The following is a 20,612-nucleotide window of genomic DNA, read 5'->3' as shown; positions in this document are numbered from 1 at the left end:
TTTTCACACTATATCGTATGTTTCTTTTGGAATAAAATACTGTAATTTTTTGTTTTGTTGTATGTTGAGCTATAGTAGCAAGTTTAAATTGCCATGACAGGTTTATTTTTCCCATTGTATGGGTGTAGATTTAACATTATTGATCCTTGTAGTGTACATGACTTTGTTCTCCGGTACTCAAATTATCATATTTATTTTATATTTTTTATGATGATAAAATTATGTATAACTTTTTAGGTACAAATTAGACTTTTTATGAGAGGATTGCAGTCTGAGCCATTTTCTACACCCAACGTAAAGAAATATAACAGGTCCACTAAGCCCATGCAGTATTGTTTGTCAAAAAAAAAAAAAGACCATGCAGTATTGATAGATGGGGAAAACATCCTTTTGACGCCTTAATTTTCGCGGTTGTCCGATCCCCCTCCTCTCATATGTAAAACTTTGTTTTTAAACCCCTAAACTTTTGACACCAATTTTTTTTGGGCACCTCGGGTATTTTCACGGTGACTTCTGCTAAGCTGATGCCACGTCAACTATCCTACATACATGCTGTCGCGTCACCTAGTAGTGGTAAATCGGGCTATAATTTTGTTCAAAAATTGTTCGCATTTAAAAAAATGCAATTAAAAATTCCTAAAATCTAGTTTAGTGTTAAAAAATCATAGAATAAATGATACAGATCAAAAATTACAAAACTAAATTCATATTTTCCTAATATCATTTTTCTATTCTATATGGTGCCTAAATTAGAGCTACTTGAATCTTATATAGACTCCTTTTAGTGCTTATTTACTAGTAGATAAACTCATTATCTATTATAATTAGTTTACATCGACGATAAAGTGACTTACCATCTAGTTTCCCATCACATTATGCTCCATAATTCAATGCATTATTAAAACTTAAAGTAATTCAATAGTATAAAAAGCACTGTCAACAAAAAAAAGCCACATCAACTAGTCTCGTTTACCTCCCCTTAGTTGATGTCGTGCACGCGTAGCCTAGTGGTTATAAGAGCCTCAGTAGCAGCTCAGGTTCTGGGTTTGACTCCTCGTGGAAGCCAATTTTCTAGGATTTTATTGGTGTTGTGCTTTTAGTGCAGGCGCTCAGGTTCTGGGTTTGACTGCCCATGGGAGCGAATTTTCTAGGATTTTATCGGTGTTGTGCTTTTACTGCAGGCGCTCAGGTTCTGGGTTTGACTGCTCGTGGGAGCGAATTTTCTAGGGTTCTGGGTTTGACTCTGTGGGAGCGAATTTTCTAGGATTTATTGGTATTGTGCTTTTAGTGGCAGCAAACGTTTGTGTCATCAGCGAGACGTCTGTAGTGACTTCGTCATTCTCGAGGCTTTGTCGGCTCAGTCTTCGAAGATGCTCATTGGGGGTAGGATTTGTGTACGTGCGTTCATAGAGTGAATGTGCATGTGCTGCGAGTGTATGCATAGTAACTATGCAATTCATAAAATTTTTGAAGTGGTGCCACGTTAAAAAAAACACCATCAAAATCATTAAGGTTGCTAAATTAAACGGTTTTAAAAATGAAATGGATCCGAAAAGCGATTTATAGATTAGGAAGAAAAAATAAATGATCAAATGGATCTTTTTTCCTTGATTGATTTGTTAGGTTAGTCGTAGTGGGAGTTTCATCGTAGTTTCATTTGTATTTAATGAGCTGTCACATAAGCGTTTTTATGATGTGGTAAGATTTTTAAGAAGATAGATAAAAAAATGAGTTTCCTGAGAGCAAGTATAATAAGAGGCTATAAGTTGGCTAAATGCTGAGGTGGAGGAGAGAGAAAAGGAGAGAGAGAGAGAGGAGAAGAGGGTTACAAGCTTACAGTCGGCTTTAGCACAAGAACCAAAAAAACGTTATGAGAGAGACATGTGGACCATGTAGTAATAATGAAGAGTTAACTGCTATATGAGTGGGCTAAAAAAAGGCTGCAAAGAATCTTACAACTAGCAAGACAGCTGTATTATTAGCCTCGCTCTGAATGAAACTCGCTTGGCACAGTTACTAACTCTCCATAAGTTATGAAATCAAATGCTTATAAAACCATAGAATAAAACATCTCACTCTTAATGAAAAAAAATCGTGGATACAGTATCCACCAACAGTTGGTGCATACTGTCTCTCCCTAGATGACACGTGTGCACCTAGAACATTCGATGTGCTCGGAACTAGGGATGAAAACGATATAGATATTTTTCAACCATATTCGAGACCGAATCCATTTAGAAGGGTTTAGATCTGTTCGTATCCGAGTCCGAATATTCAACATTCGATATCGTATCCATATCCGAATACTCAAATCGCATATTTATGATATCAATATTTAATCGTATCCTATCTGGTATAGTTAACTCTATCCATATTCAAATCTAAATCTAGATAAAAATATAAAAACAAATATAATATTAATAATATCCGTCCGTATTCCGTCGTTTTTTTGTCCCTGCTGGAACAACCGTTTTGCGGCAGCTACGGACGCACAGGAGCTCGGCTCTTTTCTTTTCCGTGTTCATCGCCGCACAAACTGGATGACCACATGCCGTTGATGTTATCTGATGTCCACGTGTTAGTAGATTGTCATCGGTATGCACTAAGCCTCGGTGCATACTGTCTGCACCTGATTTTCTTCTCTAACTTACGTGGATGCGCATGTATTTATTTTAATTCACTTATGTTGAAGTGAATTAAAGTAAAATTAAATAAAATTTTATTCTATTTCACTCCAACACACGTGAAATGAGGTAAATACACATGCATTTAAATAAAGTCTTAACAAAGAGTTTAATTTATTTTTTATTTCATTCTATATGATACGACAATGTCGCAAACAATGCTGTAAAACTCTCCGCTCACTGGCCTTAGGGCTTCCGCAGGCTGCAGCATGCGCGCTTGTCCAGATGTCACACAAGCAGGCCGTGTCACATCCGAGGCGACGTGCGATGGTGTCGCAGAAAATTTTCTTCCGCCATATTGGCCCACGAAACGAGCTGTCGCATGTGGAGCTCCAGGAAGGATAATCCTTCTTTGGGCCTGTTGGCCTTCTTGTAGGCCCACACAATTCTCTATCATTTGACACTGTTTCCGCATCGTACAAGAGTGCTGTCATGTTGCTCACAGCTGACAACTCAGTGCACAATGATGCAGTCTTTGTAACTCGGTTTTCTACATGTGCATCTTCTGTGTCTGTCACACCTGTTATTCTTTTCCACATGTATATGATATATATAATGATCTTATCAAAGTGGTTGTGGCCAACCCGTGAACAAAAATGTCGACTACTGACTAAAATATTTAGCGCGATATTAAGTTCAGGTCGCGTAGTTTCCTACGTGATAGCAACTGCACGATCATTGAGTGGCAGCCCATATCGGACCGGACTCCCAATTTCAATAATTTTCCACACTGTGTGGCAGGGTCATTTTCGAACGCACATCACCAACCCTTCCGACCAACCCGGCCCGTAGCAGGTCTTTTCGGCTCTCTTTGTTAGTGTTTTCTTAAATTTGATTAGGTTTATAGAAAATATTAGTTCTCTAGTGAACATGCACAGCCAGCATCGATATCTTCAATGACGCTGCAGCCTTCACTGTCAAGACAGTACGTATATGTACTGCTGCAGGCTTGCTATTGTTGTTCCCAATCCTAGATTAGGTTTTGCAAGATACGGAGTACAGACGATTATTTGACGATGGTTATGGATTAGGCCATGTTCGCTTCGTTAAGAAGATAATCTGAAAAGTATTGTTCGCTAATTTTTTTGAGAGAAAAACACTGGTATTTCGCTGAAAAAGTAGGACTCATAAGACAACGCCGGTGCATGCACTGTTCCACCTTCTCGGCTTATCGAGTTCTCGTGATGGCTAGGTGCTAGGTGACAGGCTGACAGCACGATCATGTTAGCCTCCTAACCTTCTCGTTGAAGAATCTCCTCCCTCCGTCCCTAACCTCATTTTTCAAGGCCACACGACTGAAGGTGTAAAATTAGGCATATGCCCTTGCTATCTCCTTCTCAACTCAAAAGACCATCTAGAATATTCACTGAAAGTGCAGAGTTAAGATGGATGGATGGATAGGGTAAGATGATTTTTCAATTGCATGTGTATTTTTTATTGGTGGGTCCTATCACAAACCTAATTTCCAACCTAGATTTACATGTTTTTTGGGGCAAGATTTAAACCACGTGATCACATTTTTTTTTTACGAAGGGAGTATCTATGAGGAAGCTTCACAGCTTCAGTTATCGCTGCGTTAGGATCTGTTTTGTTTCCATGGACTAAAGTATTTTAGACTAAAATCTATACTTTAGTTGGACTAAACAGCCAAACACTTAGATTAAAAATGGACTAAAATACTTTAGTCCTTTAGTCCATGAAACTGGACTAAAATGGACTAAAAGGTGTTGGGGACATCTATGTCTCTCATTTATTACTCTCTCTCTCTCCACTTTAGTCTATTTTAGTTCAAGGAACCAAATACTACTTTAGTTCACTTTTAGTTCATTATACAGTACCATTTTGGCGACACATGATTCCATTTCCAGCTGTCCAGGGCAATCGGGCAGCAAATACAATGACTACACATGCTGAAACGAAACACACAAGAGGCCAGTCTTTGGCTGCCTCGTGTAGGACCGCTCGGGGGGAAGAAAACAGCCACAAGAGATCTGGTGCAGCTTTCCATTGGCCAACCGCAAACGTCATGCTCTGCTGTTATTCGTCGATAGGTCAATTTGAAAGCAACGTGCGACCAACCTATATATATCCTTAAAGGTAAGATTGGATGCTTGTATTAGGTTTAGGCGGTATTAGACCTTATGCTACAAATGAGTTTGAAGTTGGATCTTTTTTATTGGAAAATTTTATATATACTATTATAATAAGTGGTCTAATTATCTTGGACATAAGAGATGAAACTAGACCTGTTTTCTTTATAAAAAAAATATCTTATGCAACATAATCTAAGCTAGCATAAACATATGCAAAACGTCTTGGTATTTAGTTCTGTCCACGCAAGACGTGTTTGGTAAAATTGTGTTTTGTTGTTTACACCTTCTTTGAGCATTGTGCAAATCTACATAAGAGTTCATGCAAACAACCAGATATAGGTACACTATACGTGAAATTTTTGCATTTTGGTCCTTTTAAAAACATTTTTTACAAATAGCTTCCTGTCGAAACGTTTTCTGACAATAGACCATTTTTCGGCGTATTAGGACACGACGCCAAGGTATGAGGCTCGGCGCTGTGTCAGACAATGCCGAACTTTTGCCACGTCAGCGCGGACTCCGGTCGCAGTTGCCACGAAGGCATTGGGCCCCGCGTACCTCGGCACTGTGTTACTTCACGCCTAGCCGCAGACCTCAGCGTGGCACTGCTCGACGCCGGAGGTCTGGGTAGTCAACGCCGAGAGTCGTGGCAGGTGGCTTCTCTTTATTTGGAGCAGACAAAACCAGTGGGGCCGGTGGCAGCGTGTGGACAAGCATTGGTACATGGGGTTTGGTCGTTTGGACAGGGCAGAGGCGTATTGGTCTTGGGTACCCGGGATGGCATGGTTGGCTGCATTTTTATCAGTGCGAACAGATGGTGTGAACCCTGGCTGCCCTGGAGTAAAAGCAAGCAGCCACTCTCAGCATGGTGAAAAGCCGAGCCATTATTGTTTCTGACACTTTCGGCATTGGACAGCTAGGGAAGCAAAATCTGATCTGAGACGACGCTGGTGTATTCTGTGCTCGTGGCTGGTGGCGAAGAGAGGCTGGTGACTGCCATGTGGGGCCCTCGGAGTCCGGCAAGTTGGACCTCTCGTTGCATCTCCTCGGCTCCCGGACACGTGCTCGTAAGGCTCTTACGTGCTCGGCATGCTAAAGCGAACCCTGTGCTGTTGCTGTGTCGTGGTGTCATGACATGTGGGTGGCAGCTTCGGCCTTTCCGCCTTTTCTAATCGGCGGCCAGCAGTGCTCTAGAATCGCCGTAATTTTTCTTGCCGCAACTTTTCTTTGTATATAGATATACTGCCTTCTTATACTCAAATATAAAGCATATAATTCGACTTGACGCGACCTCTAAAATCAAACTTTGACCGTAATTCCTTTTATTATAGTGTAACATTTCTGCCAAAAATTTAATTATCAGGGTATATTTGTAAATACAAATCTAATAACTATTTTTGTATCACAAACTTTTTTGTATTTTAAAATTCAAAGAATTTAAATTTTAAATATAAGAATTTAAAACGACCAGATAAAAGTATTATCAAATACAAAGTTGTAGAACATTTGAGAGCTACAACTTTAGATGTAGACTACATCAACATTAAACATTGTCTGAAAAAATCAAAAAATTAAATTTGAAATTATAGAACTTAAAACGAATACTTAAGGCTCTAACAATCTCAGATTAAAAAAAGTTATCAACTACGAAGTTGTAGTTCTAACTTAAAACTACAACTTGATAGAGATCAACATCTGTGGTCATTTGAAAAATTTAAAAATTAAACTTTAAAATAAGGTAACTGAAAATGAATACTTGATCCTGTAAACTTTAATAAATAGGAAAGTTATTACCGTCAAAACTACAAAGTTCTTTACATCCAAACAACGTTACGTTTTCAAAACCAAAGTATTCCATAAAATCATGGTATTTTTCTAAAACAACAAAATGTCTAGTCGTATGGCCTGATAAAAAAAGTCAACCATAAGAATATTGTGTTTCCGTACGAGGCAGCAAGTTCAGGCATCAATCAATATTGTGTTTCCATAATCATATTGTGCCACTTGCAAGTACTATAAGCTGCAAAGGGCTCTCACAGCCGCAGATTGCAGCAAAGGGCATCCATTTACATTTTACTCTTCCCCCTCCCTTCCTAAACTATGAGATATTTTTCTACCATGTGAAGTGTGTCTTGGACAAAAATCCATGGCTTCGGTGTTCGCCAAACCAAAATGACGAAAGCAGTGTGCGCTGCACAAAACCACACTTCTTTGCACAAAACCACACTTTGTGGATGTCCTACAGACAAAAGGCTCTGGCTTTTACTCCAGGGCAGCAGGGTTCACACGGAGAGAAGCTGTTCTGGCACTGTTCATGACCCTATGCCATCCCGGGTACCCGACCAACACGCCTCTGCCGTCTGCCCTGTCCAAACCTCAGGCTAATGCTGTCCACACGCTGCCCCTGGCCCCACTGGTTTTGTCTGCTCCAAATAAAGAGCAAGCCACCTGCCAGGAACTCGGCGTGGAATGCCCAGACCTCCAGCGTCGAGCAGTGCCACGCCGAGGTCTGCGACTCGGCGTGAAGTAACACAGCGCCGAGGTACGCGGGGCCCAACGCCTTCGTGGCAACTGCGACCGGAGTCCGCGCTGACGTGGCAAAAGTTCAGGCGTTGTCTGACACAGCGCCGAGCCTCATACCTTGGCGTCGTGTCCTAATACGCCGAAAAATGGTCTATTGTCAGAAAACGTTTCGACAGGAAGCTATTTATAAAAAATGTTTTTAAAAGTGACCAAAATGCAAAAATTTCACACACTATACTACACAAATTTAAATACAGGCTAATCCAGGCAACCAAACGGAGGTAGGGTTTACAAAGGAAGACCCGATCAACGACTAAGGTTGATTTTAAGTTTGTTACAAGGAGATCTAGCCAGATTTTTACAATTCATAAAACTTGGATACGACAACATCCCCTAGGTCAATCTATGTCTTTCCGGCCAAGTAGATGAAATATCCTCGCCTGGTTCGATAGCCAAAGCACGTCAGCCTCCGACCAACAACAATAGCACCCACGACACATAACATGAGCGATGACAACCCACAGTTGGGCACAACATGGCATGACCTCATGACTGGGTGACCTAGCCCCTTCTCTTCCTTGGTCGGCGAGTGCAGGTGAGTGTTCGATCGACAGAGCATGCGAGCCTATGTGCGGGCGATGTCGGTGCCTGCAACTGAGCATGGACCAATGAGTGGCACGAGCAACGCTAGCCCGTAGCCGACCATATCTTCTCCTAACCAGATCCTTCTCCTATAACCTCGTTGGCATTGCCCCATGGTGGATCTCAACGTAGTGTCAAGATTGATGCAAGGTAGGAGGTAGGTGCACGTGGACATAGTCGTGCACAACCACATGTGGAGGAGAGGCAGGCACAGGATGTCCATTGCAATAGGCAAAGAAGCGATAGTGTGCGAGGTGTGGCAGTGTTGTAGGCGAGGAGTGATGACATGCTAGGGTGGCCTGTGCTGCAGGCAAGAGGCGATGGTTCTCGTGGGGAGGTCAACATTGTTGCAAGCCGTGCACACAACCAATAATGGGGAGCGCGGGTGGTGGAGGAGTGCGAGCGACGAATGGAGAGCATGATCCATCACTAGGGTCCTCATGCGTAGGGTGCAGGGTGAACATGGTGCCCCCCGGATGAAACTTCATGCTTTGGGCCAAGACTGATCGAAATCATTTCTCTTTGAAGAAATTGTTTCTCCGTCTCTCATCCTTAATTCCAATGAAGCATCATCAAATGCTTATGTGGTAAATTTAATCGATGCTAGAAGCTATCCAAGTTAGTAGCATTGGACCGTCTTACTAGAGAAAACTATAGTTTTGTTATTATGAAAGGTAGGGTTCGCTCCAAGTTAGTAGCATTGGACCGTCTTACTAGAGAAAACTATAGTTTTGTTATTATGAAAGGTAGGGTTCGCTCCAATGCCATCCCTGAATGGAATCCATCACAATGCCATTAGCAAATTGTGGTATGTTAATCATCTTTTCCATTATTTCCTACTTGAATTTGTTGTTTCCCCTAACTCAATGTAACAAGCGGAGGCTTATCCTTTTTCCAGGATATGCTCGGTCATCTCTCTCTTGCCTAAACTCCAAAGGAACGCAGGCACTGCCGCCTCTTGGTGAGTTGCTGCTCCACATCCGTCCCCTGTGGCTTAGGGGTTTGAGTAGGCGTGACTGACTGGCAGCCATTGGATGCGCCATCGTGGACTGGGTTTGACTGAGTTTGAGTGCCGCTGCCGAATACCGTTGTCGCGCTCACTCTGACGCGTTACCATGGTATGTCTTGATGACTTTACGCAACTTGCAAGATGTCCATGGTCGAGCTTTGGACATTTATGGGATGGCATTCGAGCAAAACCACAAAACTCCAATTTTCTCCCTTTACTAATAAGAATAGTTTTAAAAAAACTTGTGGGCTTTGATTGCTTAAGATGTGTGTCAAAGGATGCCAAGACAAAAATTGGCTGCTTCGACCAAAATTTGTCTTCATTTGGCTGGGTGTCAAATTTTGGTTTGATATTCCTCCCATTTGGCCAAACTTGACTGAAACTATGGTCACCAATATACAACCTGTTCGTTTCGTCGTAAACGATTGTTGATTATTTACTGCGGGCTGGTTTGGTGTGAGAGAAAAATACTATTCCAACTTATAATTCAGGATCGTATACGAGCAAGCGAACATGCTGCTAGTGACCAAAATTTGCTAGTGTTAAATGTTCATTTTGCTAGTGCCATGGCCCGTTTGAGTGAAACCAGCTTTAAAGCAAAATGTTGGCAGGAGCGTCGGCGTTCCGTGCACAGTAGCAACTCTGTTCCAGGCAGACTTGTCTAGTAAGACATTCAGTCTGTTCATATGGTTGTATTTGACTTAAGTCCACGAATATTATTTTTTCTCTTACATTAAACCAGTTAATAGTACTTTCAGCTATAGTTTATAAGCCAAACTAGTCCAAATGAACCGGACGATTTTTTTTAGAGTGAGGCATAGCAACAGTCTTACCATAATAAGGGCAAAGTCTCACCAAGACATCGATTCCAGGCGTTCATTTTCGAGCCCCCGAGGTGAGATCGATGTGCTTGGCAGTTGCGAACCAAACAGCCCCTTCTCCTCACACAAGCTGTGACCACTCATACACTCGCATTAGCTGATCCTCTTCTCGTCGCACTGCACACATGGACGCGAGTCAGGGCGTCCTCCTGTCCAGCTCCCTGGTCGGCGGCGCCAAGGGCTCCGCGTCATGGCCGGAGCTGCTCGGGTCCGCGCACTGGGAGGGCCTCCTGGACCCTCTCGACCTCACGCTCCGCCGCCTCATCCTGCTCTGCGGCGACCTCTGCCAGGTCACCTACGACTCCTTCAACTCCGACTCCCACTCCAAGTACTGCGGCAGCTGCCGCTACTCCAGGTCCACGCTCTTCGCCCACACGCTGTTCCCGGCCGCCGCCGACATCACCCCGGCGGCGTACCTCTACGGGACCTCCCAGGCGTCGCTCCCGGGCGGCATCATGGTGTTCTCGCTCTCCCGCGAGGCGTGGAGCAAGGAGTCCAACTGGATCGGCTACGTCTCCGTGTCCACGGAAGCCGCCGCGGCCGCCACGGGCCAGCGCGTCATCTACGTGGCGTGGCGCGGCACCATCCGGACGCTGGAGTGGGTCGACGTGCTCAAGCCGGAGCTCGTCTCCCCCGACGCCATCCTGCCGGAGGGGGACCCGGCCCGGGGCCACGCTCGCGTGATGAAGGGGTGGTACCTCATCTACACCTCCAGCTGACGAGCGGTCGCCCTTCTCCAAGTACAGCGCGCGGGAGCAGCTGCTCGCCGCGGTGCGCGAGCTGGTGGCCCGGTACAAGGACGAGAGCCTCAGCATCGTGTGCACCGGACACAGCCTCGGCGCAGTCGCTGGCCACGCTCTGCGCGTTCGACATCGCGGTGAACGGCGTGTCCAGGGTCGGCGGCGCCGACATCCCCGTCACGGCCATCATGTTCGGGAGCCCGCAGATCGGGAACCCGGAGTTCAAGAAGAGGTTCGAGGAGCTGCCCAACCTGCGTGCGCTGCACGTCAGGAACACGCCCGACTTGATCCCGCTGTACCCGAGCGGGCTCCTGGGCTACGCCAACGTCGGCGACGTCCTGGCCGTGGACTCTAAGAAGTCACCGTACGTGAAGGACGACTCCACCAACCTCGGGGACTACCACAACCTGCAGGGCATCCTGCACACGGTGGCCGGCTGGAACGGGAAGGACGGCGAGTTCAAGCTGCAGGTGCACCGCAGCGTGGCGCTGGTGAACAAGTCGTCCGCGTTCCTCAACGACGACAACCTCGTGCCGGAGTCGTGGTGGGTGGAGCGGAACAAGGGGATGGTCATCGGAGAAACCGGCCTGTGGCAGCTCGAACCGCCTGCCGAGGAGAACCTGCCCGTACCGCCGGTCGTGCCCGTGGAGGTCATCGACGTACGATGACTCTGTCGCTGCTGCTGCTGCCACCACAACCACTACCACGGCTAGTAAGGAGACAAAGACACCGGAGAAGGATAAGAAGGGGCGTGGGACCAAGCTTTTCTCTGCATGCTTTAGAGGGGTCAACCAGTCTGTTCATAATTGAATGGTTCAATGTTTGGAGGACATTTTGCTACTGTTCTATTGGTTTGTGTTTTTTTTAATATTGTTTTGTGAATTGTTAGCAAAGCGCAGCGATGATCATGGTGTAATATGATACTAGTGCTTAATCCTCTGACATAAGTGTTAATGTACTGCTCTGTGTTTGTACTCTAGGCCTTGTTCGCTTATCTTATAAACCATACTTTTTCAGCGAAGAAACATTATTTATCTCTCACAGCAAATCTGTCAACGGTACTTTTAGCCAAATGACTGATTGTGTAGTTTGTGATGAAATAATGCAGGGTGGTCTCAGCCGTTTCCTGATGCTAATCACGTACATACCCTTGCAAAAACGGATGCATTTCGCAGACCAGTGGATTTGCCAGAGCTAGCTATTCTTCTCGTGATTCTATCCGGTTTGCTTTCGCGATTCTTCGAATGTGAAGAGAACATTTGGATGAGGGCATGCTCGTCCCTCGATCTGGCACAAGCACAAGATAGGCCCCTGGTAAACTCACTCACTCGGCCCAGCTTATCACCAACGGCCCGTTGTTCGCGGGCCGTATCTTGATGGACCACGCACGCTCCCACAAAATTGACTAGACATCTAGGCCCGTGCTCAGCACTCTTTCCTTGCAGCCTTCAAGCGGCGGCTAGCCGGCAGAATCGGCAGCGATGAACAGTGGGGCCGCGCGACTGACAATAATCGCCCAGCAAAGAGAGGTAAGGCCACTTTTAACTTGATAAGTGTTTGTGAAAAAAAAAGAAGCACTTGATAAGTGACAGCCTATCAGCAGCAGCCACGAGCATGGATGGAGCCGACACTGACACCACCAATGGATATTAGCCTGCTTTGGGTTTGCCAAATGCTTAAGAATTAAGATAAGATCCGTTTGTTCAAATACGATACGAGTACGTGACAGACAATTGGTAAACCATAAGATCCATTCGTTCAAAGTAGGATACGAGTATATTGGTAAACCATAAGATCCGTTGCCCTTGCGTTTGTTGTGGTTATCACTTACTGCACAGATTATTTTTCATTTTTCAGCACCTATGGTTCTCTACGCTTGAACGTCCTTGGCCTTGTTATATAGCAATGTAAATAAATGTCGCCATATGGCCAGCTAAATTGAAGCAGTACATGGTTGCAACTTGATTTCAGACTTCATGTTATTGCTGCATAGTACAACATTGACAGCTAAAGAATCAATGGACTTTGCTATTCTTTCATGGTTTCTTTCTTTTGAGGTAATAAATGGGTTGAAAGCGGTGACATTTTCCCCACAACTTTCGGTTTTCAAATAAACATGGCATACTCTACATTACCCTCTTTTCAAATTCGCACAAGTTTTTTTGAGAAACGTATCTTCCTTCAAGCTTCAACACTATTTCTTATTGGACACTACTTAATACTAGTCTATTAAGCGTTTTGATTAGGGAGCTTAATAAGAGCTAGTAACTGTAGTTTACTAGGAAATCCATCCTACATTTTTATTTTATGTATAGATTTTTTAAACGAGCTATCCACAGTTTTTTATTTTTATAATGAGACACCCACATAATTCGGAGTGGAAAATCGCTTGGCAGTATTAATATTTATCCTATCCATAATCAATTATAGTAATATTCGGTGCACGGTGCACCAACATGAGATGCCTCCAACTCCAAGGCTACATTGAGCTATGACAGCTAAAGTTGTCTTTTTTTTGGGAAAGATAGCACTAGACATTGAACTGGAATTAAAATGCCTGATTTTCCTGTGCCAAAAAATGCCTGATTTTGAATCCATGAGTTATGGAGAACTCCCAAGCTGCATCAAATTGGAGAGCACTGGCGTGTACAATCCTATGTAAACAAACTTATCGACATTAGTCTCTGTGACATACACTAATACCAACTTGTGCATTAGTACCATCAGATTGTTCATTCATTAGTCCGTGTTTGTACTTGTACAGCAAAAGATTTGTCACAATTTTTATTAAAACGGGTAAAGAACAACAAAGGGATTGTTTAATTTAAGAATACATGCCAGTATTTGTTACTCCGTACGACTTATGAGGTGGCATTCGGCATCCATCCAACAGATACTCTTTGTAACCTTCACAAACGACAATGTCGCCCGTCGTTTGAAGTGATTTTTTTAATTTTAACCCTTTTTTAATATAATTTTAAATCTAACACGGTCATTTTTTTAAAAAAACTAACACTTTTGACCGCGCCTATTACCCTGGCGCGGCCAAATGCCTGTGCCGCGTCATGCAAGGTGGCACGGCACAGGGCTGACGTGGCGCGGGGGGGGGGGCGCTGACGTGGCGGGTCCTGCCGCGCCACCGACCATGGCGCGGCAGTGTCGCGCCCTGATCTGTGGCGCGACAGGAGCAGATATATACCCCGCGCGCGAGCTCGGCCGCCCGCACGCACGCCTGCCCTGCCCGCCCGCCCGACACCTGAACGCCGCCGCCGCCCGCCCGGCCTCGCCTCGCCCCGGCCGCGCCCGCACGGCCCGGCCTCGGCCGCTCGCCCACGCCGCGCTCGGCCACTCCCGCCACGCAGCACCCTAGCCGGCCACGCCACGAACGCCGGCACGTCAAGGCCGCCCGCTCCTAAGATACATCCCTCTCGATTTCATATTTTTTTATTATTATGTAGTATAGTTAGTATTTTTTGTATCTACTATTAGTGTCTTTGACCAAATTTATATAATAGCGTACTAATATTTATGAAACATAATATGTACTATTACATTAAGCATGGAGTATACTTTCGTAATAAACTTATTAGGAGATAGAAATATTGATACCGTTTATTTAGTTTTGATCAAACTTAAACATATTTGATTACTCGAGAAGCAAGATGTGTATTTATTTTGAGACGTAGAGATTACTTGTAATTTTAGAACCAAAGTTTTATATGGATTGATTATGTATTTATTATCTAGTATAGTTAGGATTTTGGGTTTAGAGATTTAGGCTAGTTAGGTTAGTGAATTTGTTTGTGAACTTACTAATGTTAACTTGAATTTTGTTAATTTGAATACTCTAACGTTTTGTTTATCAATTTATAACAGGATAGCCCCTCCCACGCAGCACCCGTTGTACCCTATGCTGGAGGTGGAGTACGACGACCAGCACCGAGCACACATCCTGAGTGACAACAACGCAGCGGTGTCCTTGTCTCCTTTGAGGCCTCGCACTCACACCAGGGCGCATCAGTGGGACGAGCGTTATACGCCGTACATACGGCGTGCCGGCTTCCTCGAGCTTGTCCGTATTGTCAACCACGGTCTTTCGCCCCTTGATCCAGCACTACTTGCTGCAGCTGTGGACAAGTGCGAGTACATTCTTTGTACGTAAACTTTCTTGTAACAAATTGGAGGCAACTAACAGTCGTTCTATTCTTATAACAGGTGGAGGCCTGAGACCCACACGTTCCACCTACCTTGTGGCGAGATGACCTTGACATTGCAGGACGTAAGGCTATTTTAGGCCTTCGGTTGGGGGGGCTTCCAGTGACAGGGAATAGTTGACAACGATCACTGGAGGGAGCTGGTGGCTCAGTTTACTAGGTTTTCTTCCACCGGACGATGATGGTTCCAAGAAAAATAAGTGAGTAATTCAAGCCTATTTAATACTTGCATTGCTTTACAACTGGCATCGGGTCTTATTTTCTTTGATCAATTATAGGAAAAGTTCCGGCGTTTCGTCGTCCTGTATCACAGAGCGCTTTGAGTACTTGGACCCATAAGCTGAGGAGGCACAGATCGATAGGTTCGCTCGAATGTGGCTCTGGCATTTTCTTGGTGCTTTCCTCTTCCCAGACGCATCGGGCAACATCATTAGCTAGATCTTCCTTGACATACTTCGTCAGCCGTGGAAGAACATAGCGGGGTACAGCTGGGACAGCGCAGTCCTGGCATAGACGTATCGACAGCTATGCGTTGTCTGCCGTCGCACCTCAGGACATGCGAACCTTAGGGGTTGCTCCTACCTACTCCAGGTTTGGTGTTGGGAACGATTGTCCGTTGGGAGGCCCCCTTAATAATGGTTTACCGGTAAATACTTCGGTTTATTATATTCTTCCAGGCAGTTAGATATGATGAGATTATTTGTTGCTAATTCATTATCGTCTTCAATACAACAATGGAACAGGCATGATACACTCCCTATAGCTCTATATATCTAGACGGAAGCACAGTTAGTTAGAGGAAATGCGTGGCGCAAGTATAGGGAGTATACGAACGGTCTCGACGTCCTAATACAGCACCAGGTTACCCTCTCTATACTATCGTAGCAGTGTCTTCTTCGATGTACACTATATCACAACCTAACACAATTACGAAATTTCAGGTGTTTTGGTGTCCTTGGGATTCTTCGGAGCTCCAGGACTATCTGAGTCCTGTCACTAGGGACGAGTCACACGAGTATCGCTGCGACGTCCCTCTTATTTTCTTTCATGTGGTCGAGATTCACTTGCCCATCTTGGTCTGCAGACAGTTTGAAAGAATGATAGGCTGCCCACCACCGCTTTACTCCACCAATCAAGTATTGCACGAGTGCGTTATCGATTAATAACAATGCTACAATTCAGATGTGTGTTTGGTACAACTAATATCATTTTGTTGCGGGTTTGACCGCAGGAAGAGGTACAAGACCAAGGATTGGCGCGTGACACACAGCTCGTACATCCATTTGTGGCAGACCAGGGTACCACATACGGTCCTTGTGGGTCCTCCACATGACTAGCACACATTCGATGAGTACCTATGGTGGCTTCACAGGTCTATGAGGACACATCAAGCCTCCGTACACTGACGTGGCGATTGATGAGGACTCAGAGGAAGATGTTATCGAAGATGTGTACGACGTTACCACTAGGGAGGACACACAGCTACAGAGAGCCCCGCTTCAAAGATACGTAGTAAGATACTTGAATGGTACAATTTGTTATCCTTTTGGTATTAAGTATGTGTACTAAAACTGTCCAACCGCGTTTCTGTATCCAGGCGACACAACTGGCAAGGCTGTCTAACGAAGCAGCATTCCGGCTTCACGAGTCTAGAAGGCAGGGGCCAGGCGTTCTCGCAGCTTTTGTGGAGGTAAACATAAACTTGTCCATTTCGAAAATATGTCTTTATTGTATATGCGTTTGGCTAATGAACTAACTTTAACGTCTATTTATGCAGAAGGTGAAGAAGAGCTGCAGGAAGCTAGCTCAGAAGTTGAGCTGTATGGACACTCCTTACGAGGAACCGCCACTCCCCGCGCGGTCGGGTGACACGTCTTCAGCCTCTTTGAGGACACCAGCCGACTCTTCTCAGCCGATGACGTAGGGTGCCACTTCCGCGGTGCGTACACCACCACATCATAGCGCTGGGAAGGACCCTGCAACCGAGGACGAGGAGGAGGACGATGACGACGACGACGAACCCCCGGGCTTCCACGGACAACACGACCAGTGGGACGAATGGCCGCAGGATGAGATCGGCATGTGTCAGCTAGGTGGTGCCCCGTTTGGCACCCAAGGAGCCTCACATGTACTAACAAAGATAGTTTATTTCAATACGTAGGCTCCATGAACTAACGATCATAAAAGAATTATAATTAATCGTGCGTATCATATACCTGTAGGGTACGAGCCGTACACACCGTCGACGCGACCATACCGACGTTGGCTACACTCCCAATGTGTTGCCAACAAATCCGAAGAGACAGAGGCGTTCGAGAGATCCTTACACTCCTGGGTCTTAGTTTATTTAGGTCAAACGAATATTGGCATCCGAAACTTGCGGGGTTATTTGGTTATGTTATGTCAAACTTATGTCAAAACAATGAATATGTTATGTGGCAGCTTGTCAACTTGCTTCTTATTCGTTTTGTTGAGTCGTGGCACCACTGCCGGCGAGATTAAGTACCCTACGTTCGGGAACCGGCAGTCCCGGCGTATCTGGACACCGGTGGTAATTTTTCGTAATTGATTAGTTAAAATGGTGCATAACCGTATTATGAAAGACGAAAAACTAATTATTGGCTTATCAAATTCTCTATTCGGCCGTGAAAAAAACTCAACAAAATACGGACGCGACGCGTTTCGATTCTACCATTCAGGTAGCCCGGGCCGATGGCAGGCGCAGCGGCCAAGTGGTGTGGCTGCTCGCGCGGTATGGTCGGTCCAGCCGCGCCACTCAACAGGGCGCGGCAGGACCCGCCACGTCAGCGCCCCCCCCCCCCCCCCCCCGGCCGGCCCGCGCCACGTCAGCCCTATGCCGCGCCACCATGCATGGCGCGGCACAGGCATTTGGCAGCGCCAGGGCAATAGACGCGGCCAAAAGTGTTAGTTAAAAAAACGACAGTGTTAGATTTAAAATTATATTCAAAAAAGGGTTAAAATTAAAAAAAAAAATCTTTGAAGCCAGGGCAATTCTCGCCGGATGTACGAAAAACAGCATCAACAGGTTGAAAGAGTACACTGTGTTGGAAAGTTCAGTGGTGTGAATGTGGAATTGGATTCGTTCTCCTTTTTCTTTTTCCCCCTTTCTTTGGACAGAACTGGCATCAGATTCACCCGCGTGAAAGATGGATATTTTTAGATAAAGGAACAAAATTAACATCTGAGGATGTGAAAGATGGATATGGACCACATAAAAGATACAAATCTGCCTAGCCTGCTTCATTTGTTTATTAAGGGTAAAATTCATTTTCAATCTTTAACTTGCACAACTTTTCACATTAATCTGATTTTCAACCTTCAACTATAAAATCAGGTATCAGACATCCTCCAAATGCGGAAACTGGACAAATTTAGTATTCTAGCTGGTTTCAAAGTTGGTTTCTATTTTTCAAAAATAATAAAATACTAATTTCATCTCTAAAAATTATCTAAGAAATTTATATTAAATAGAAAAATGTGAAACTTAAAAAAACAAATGTGAAACTAGTACCCATTTCTCTTTAAAAATGTGAAACAGTCATTAGTCTTTGAACCTTTCATCCTTCCATTTAGAAATACATATTCTTATTATCAAGTTGTTTATGTAACTTTATTTCAATTAACAATAAAGCTTATCTTATTAGAATTTGGTTATGCTGATATAGGGTCTCTTTGGTTCCCTTGCCTTGCCTAACTCGGCAAGCAAATCCTGGCTAGCTCAAGCTAGCCGATTTGGCTCACCCAGAGCAGCAAGCAAGACAGTATAAAATCTTGCTAGCACAGAAATTGAGGTAACCTAGCTAAACAACCAAACGAATAGCCCACTTCAACTTCTAGGGCCCGTTTGAAACGTGGGATTTTTTTTTTCTTTCCTACGTTTTTCCTGTGAAATTGAATTGATTTCTGTGAAATTCCTGTGTGATTCCTGCGTTCCAAACAGACCCTTAGATGAGGGATACAGTAGACAGTACTGGGCAAGACATCAAAGCACGCCGGTGTGTGTCGAGCGACCACGTGAATGACTTCAGTATTCACTTGCCGTCGATGAGATCATACTAGCCCTGGAACGCGCGCTACGCTGCTCGGGTGACATGAAGAGTACGAGAAACGCGCACAACGGTAGGAAGCAGTAACAGTAAAAATGAATAAATAATATTGCATAGTGGGTGAACAATAACAACAGTGCACAAGTGAATGAACAGTTGTGAACAGATAGCAGCGAACAGTGTTCGAATAGTGCCGTAACCAGTGCTGGATAGTGCCCGATGTCCTGAGCATCCACGAATTTATTCGCACACGAGTCAGGACCTGTTAACTCCTATTATATATATATATATATATATATATATATATATATATATATATATATATATATATATAGAGTATTAAATATAAATTAAAAAAATAACTAATTATATATATTGTGACTATTTTATGAGACAATTTTTTAAACCTAATTAGTTTATGATTTGACAATATGATGCTACAGTAACATGTGCTAATGATGGATTAGTTAGGCTTAATAAATTTGTCTAGCGGATTATTGAGGATTTATGTAATTTATTTTATTATTACTATCCGAACACTCTTACGTGACATTCGATGTGACACACCTAAACTTTAGCCCCTAGATTTAAACACCACCTTAATCTTATATATAGCACGTAAGTATATTACTCCATTCGTTCCAAATTATAAGTTATTTTAATTTTTTCTTGAAAAGTCAAAGCATCTCAAGTTTGACCAAAACTATGGAGAGAATTATAAAAATTTACAACATCTATCAAATATGTATACTATAAAAATATAATTAATAAAAAAAATCTAAGTTGAGATGCTTTGATTTTTAAAGAAAGTTGGAATGACTTAATTTGGGACAGTGGGAGTACATCATACACGGAGCACAGGTGTAGCGCGTACGCCAGCAAATCTATCTTGCTTTCCCTGTTTACACCAGGTCGAGCTGTTCCAGCAAAATGTCGACAGACTTAACCAGACTGCAAAGACTGTTGGACTGATCAATCAATCTCGAAAGGATTTTTTTTTAATTTTAACACTTTTTGATAATTAATTTTAAATCTAACATAGCAAGTTTTTTTTTAAAACTAACACTTTTGGCTGTGCCTATTGCCCTGGCGTGGCCAAATGCTTGTGCCGCGCCATGCATGGTGGCGCGGCAGAGGTCTGACGTGGCGACGACCGGTTTCGGTGACCGTTGACGTGGCAGCTCTTGCCGCGCCACCTACCTTGACGCGGCAGTGCCGCGCCCTGATCCATGGCGCGGCAGAGCCGAATAAATACCGCGTGGCCGGTCGCCCACCCGCACGCACCCTGCCCGCCCGCCTGCCGCCAGCGCCCGCACTCGCCCATTCGTCGCCGGCGCCCGCGCCCGCGCCCACCCGACCTCGCCCGCCCGACCACGCCGCGCCCGGCCACTCCCGCCGCGTAGCGTCCGCACCGACCATGCCACGAACGTCGGCGCGTCAAGGCCGCCCGCTCCTAAGGTACCTCTTCTCGATTTCATATTTTTTTTGCTTATTATTGATTTAGGATAATTTATGATTTAGGATAGTTAGTAATTTAGGATAATTAGGGTTGAGTTCATATTTTTTTTATTATTATTGATTTAGGATAATTAGTAATTTAGGATAGTTAGTAAATTAGGATGGTTAGGGTTTTATGATTGGTATTGATTTATGATAGTTAGTGATTTAGGATAGTTAGGTTAGTGAATTTATTTGTGATTTACCTAGGTTTGAGGTTCTGTGTTCTAGTATAGTTAGGATTTTGGGTTTAGGAATTGTT

The 20,612-nt window shown here is 44.3% G+C and overlaps 1 pseudogene; it reads left to right on the top strand.

The window, feature by feature from the left end:
* The first annotated feature begins 9,825 nt into the window (after positions 1–9,825).
* On the top strand, positions 9,826–11,510 carry LOC136450334 (phospholipase A1-II 5-like; annotated as a pseudogene).
* Positions 11,511–20,612: the final 9,102 nt, after the last annotated feature.

Source organism: Miscanthus floridulus, chromosome 5 (assembly GCF_019320115.1).
Source record: "Miscanthus floridulus cultivar M001 chromosome 5, ASM1932011v1, whole genome shotgun sequence".
Taxonomy (NCBI): Eukaryota; Viridiplantae; Streptophyta; class Magnoliopsida; order Poales; family Poaceae; genus Miscanthus; species Miscanthus floridulus.
The sequence above is the reverse complement of the archived record's forward strand: the minus strand, read 5'-3'. Positions and strand labels throughout refer to the sequence as shown.